The sequence below is a fragment of the Mustelus asterias genome, chromosome 20 (assembly GCF_964213995.1).
Source record: "Mustelus asterias chromosome 20, sMusAst1.hap1.1, whole genome shotgun sequence".
NCBI classification, from domain to species: Eukaryota; Metazoa; Chordata; class Chondrichthyes; order Carcharhiniformes; family Triakidae; genus Mustelus; species Mustelus asterias.
Genome location: NC_135820.1, coordinates 43,971,441 through 43,975,439, shown reverse-complemented (window position 1 = coordinate 43,975,439; position 3,999 = coordinate 43,971,441). Strand labels below are relative to the sequence as shown.

General features: G+C 47.1%; 1 pseudogene; it reads right to left on the bottom strand.

Annotated features, from left to right (window-relative positions):
• Positions 1–2,672: 2,672 nt before the first annotated feature.
• LOC144508788 (U6atac minor spliceosomal RNA) lies at positions 2,673–2,789 on the bottom strand (annotated as a pseudogene).
• Between the last annotated feature and the right edge of the window lie 1,210 nt (positions 2,790–3,999).

Genomic DNA, 3,999 nt, shown 5'->3' with positions numbered 1-3,999 from the left:
CTTTGTGCACTGCTGCCTCGTGTCCCCGAGTATTTGCCGTAGCTGTGTGATCACTGAGGTCTCCTTGGGTAAAAGAAAGGCCTCGGACAGAAGCCATTTTATTCACCACAAGGAATTTGGGGCGGGATTTTACGGTCTCGCTCATCCCGAAACTGTAAAATCACGCCTTTCCATGGTCCACCCCTTGCCTGCTCCAATTCCTGTGGCAGGCAGGGCAGTAAAAATTGCAGCTAATCGTAATACTTCAACTTCACGTAAAAACTGGAGTAATTCACATTGGCCTTTTTCATTGGGAGTTCAGAGAAGAATCTGTGCACCGCAGAGGCCACCAGTGTGAATATCATTAAAAACTAGGGAGTGGGGCCTATTCCCACTGGAGAGGTTGAAATCAGCACGCTGAGTGGGCTGCTACATATGCGCCAATCTATCAGTGCTGAGATTGGCACATGTGCAATGGCCCAGCACTGCCTGCCTCCCGACTGCTGGCCAGCTCAATCACTGGCCAGCCCCTTGACCCCAGCAATGCTGGCCCCCCGACCATTCCCAGGCCGAGCCCTGAACCCCCCCCCCCCCCAACCTCCTGGCCTGCCGTGATCTCCAGTGTCCCCCCCACTAATTTCGCCTCCCCCCTGACAGTAAACCCCCCCGCAGTCCCGAGCCTCCCCCCCAGTGCCGATCCCCCCCCAACAGGCTGTGCACCCCCCCCCCCCCCCCCCCCCCCCGGCTGACCCCTCCTCCCCAGCCTGCCCAATCGCTGGCCTCCGTCCTTCCTCTACCGATCCCGACTGCAGCGAGAACCCCACACACCCACCGATCGCCCCCTAGTCCCCACCCCCCCTATATGCCCCCCCGCGGCACTGCCCCATGATGGATGGCTAGTGTCAAGCTGCCCCCTGGGCATTGACACTTTGCCCTATGGGCAGTGCCAGGGGCACAGGCTGGCACAGCCAGGGTGCCAATGCCAAGGGGGTCGCACCCTGCCACCTGACACTCTGAGAGGTCCCGATTTCTCCCCCTTCACTCCAGCGAGGTCGGGCCACTAGTTTCCCGTTAGTGGGGAGCTTTGTAATCCCCGCTGGAGTGAACCACTCTGGTGGGGAGCAAAGGCTAGCTGGCCTGGAGACTTTAGTCCCGGTTAATGATCATTTAAATGGTCTTTGCGCCTCCCCACTGATTTCTGGTGTGGAACAGGCACTGCTGGAAATCTGGCGCTGGGAGACGCTAGCGGAGCACGAACGCAAACCCCTCAAATCGTCCGCCGCGAAATACTCCTGGCCCACTGCGCTAAAGAATTAGCGCAGCGAGATGGGAGAATTGCTCCCAGTATGGTTTGATTTTCCCCATTGCAACATTGAATGGTTTTTTGGCATAGTAAGCGATGCAAACGTATAAATGCAGTATTACAGATGCCAGCACAATCCATTTCATGGTTTTGTGGCTTTTAAAGTCACACATGTGATTCAGATGGGCAGGATATTCCATTTAGCTAAACCCTCATTGAAGTGGGGTAAGGGTGTGTGGGTAAGAGATTGGAAGTTGAGTTGGAAGGCCATTCCCACCTCCTTTGCACGAAACCCCTTATTCTGGGCAGATAAATGGGCAGCTCAAGTTATTTAATATTAATTTCCTGACAAAGTCTTGCATAATAACTTCTCCTCAGTGAGCAAACTGTTCTTCCCTGCAGTGAGCATATGAACATCAACTGCAAAAAGCGAAATAAACCTCAGGAAGAAATGGGAACATTTTTATTGTGTAACCTTCTTCCACAGCTGTGACATACTGTACAAAAATGTTAAAGCAACTATGGATAAATTCACTGCATGGAAGATTGAGCGAAGGATCTTCATTCTCCATTCCTTAAGCAATTGATGAAACCTGAAATTATTCCTGTAATAATGAGGCACTGGTAAACATTAGCAGTAACATAGGACAAAATTTAACCTGGGTGACGGGGGTCTTGTCCACTGTCTGGAGAATCGACGGGAGCCCAGCCCCCTTTGTTGAAAGCCCCCATGGAATTAAGCGCTCATCAGGCACTCAACAGTCCAGTGTTGGGCCTTCCTGTGATTTAAGACCCTGGGGTGTAAATCCTACCCCCTGAGCCTGACTGCCAGGCTCTCCATTGCCCATCAGAGCCACTGACAGTGGTGACAAATGCTGATAATGCACCCACCAGCGATCGGGAATTACGAGGGTCCTAGGTCACTGGTGAGTGTGGGCAAGATAGAGTTTGGAAGGAGTGATTCACTGGCTGGGCATGGGATGAGGGTCAGAAGAAAGAGCAGGGAGTGGCTTTCTGAGGCACTACCCCCTTCCTAATGTTGGCTCTCTCAATCAGGCACTAAGTGGCTTTGAACAAGGAACCTCACTTGAAGCCTGCAAGCAAACTCCATAGGCAATTCATGAGCCTTCCCACCCCAAATTTAATTGGGAAAAGGCGGGAAGACATTGGGGTCCCCACTCCTGCCAAACTAAATGCCCCCCCCCCCCCCACTCCAAATTCACAATCGGGAGGGCTGGGTATTAAATTCTGTAAGAAGTCTCACAACACCAGGTTAAAGTCCAACAGGTTTATTTGGTAGCAAATTCTGATCATAGATACCAAAACCACAAACGGCCCCGAATCTTTGAATCTGTACTAAATTAAGCACTATTTAGCTTTGGACGAACATACATAATTATCACTGTGTCATGGAGCTGGAATGAACAACAATTTGTGTGTTATGTAACGCTACTAGGGCCCCTTCCATCCTAATCAAAGGGAATGGTTCTCTCTTTTCAAATAAAACCCAGAACAGTAAGCCAAAAACCAAACAACATCAACATAACCAGTCACATTACAATTTTATCAGTGTGTCAACTGAGCGAATGTGTGGTTTTTTTTTACAATGAAAGATACAATATAAATAATGTTATCAAGTGACCACATGAATAAGTATAATCTAATCAATGCACCATTTTGGCTGCCACAGTCACTTTTGATGATATTAGTTAAAAGACACAAAACTATTATCCTAGTCACTGTCTGTGTGTTGTGTTACTCTCACGTCCCGCTACTACTGCCAGCGAGAATGGAGAATTTAGCACTCAGCCAAATCTCCATTCACAGCAGGGGGACCGGGTAATCCCAGCCATGGGCCAGGTCGGAGAATTCCAGCTTCAGATTAGGAATTAAATAACAGCTCATAGAAGTATAATAAGCTTAGCAGTAGCACAGTTTCTGCGATGTCAAATGTTAGCCAGATATGCATAAGAAATAATTAATGGGGAAAGCAGAGCAAGTGGCTACACCAATATATCATCAAATGGCAGCTTATAGTTATTAATTTATGATAGTTTATAATCACTTTATAACTTTACAAACTGAATAGTGTAGCAAAATGTCTATTAAATTTTATTTTCACAGGGTATCCTTCAATAAATAAATCGCTAACACCTGGTAATCAGATCATGTGATCAAAACACCGCTGGAGTTGAAACTTGAAGGAATGTGATTGGTGTCGAGTGTATGGTTTTACCTCATTCACAGTAAGCTTAGTACTGCCGCACAATTCAGCTGCTGTCTAATGAATCGAGTGAACTGCCCTGGCTTCAAGGCAGAAACACCCAGGTACATTACAAGTTTTGATGACTTTATTCATAAAAAAAATAATTTATAAAGAGGGTGGCAGTAGAGCAAAACAAAATCTTCCCAATTGAGTAATGTACAATTTGACAAGTATAAGTGGATTCTGCTGCCTTCAGAAGTGTAGAGATTTATATCATATTGCACTCAAAGATCCTGACTTTATTTTGAATAGCTTTAGTACCTTTTCTAGTTGTCTCCTTTTGTTTTATTTTCCTCTCTAGAGGAAGACTGATACCTGTTAGGTATTGACAGACCGCACCCCCTCACCCCCACAGTAATTTGTCTAAATGCTCATTCACATTGTACGGCCTCAGTCAGCAAACATGATGAAATAAGGAGAAATCATAGAACAGCCTGAAATAAAAACAGAA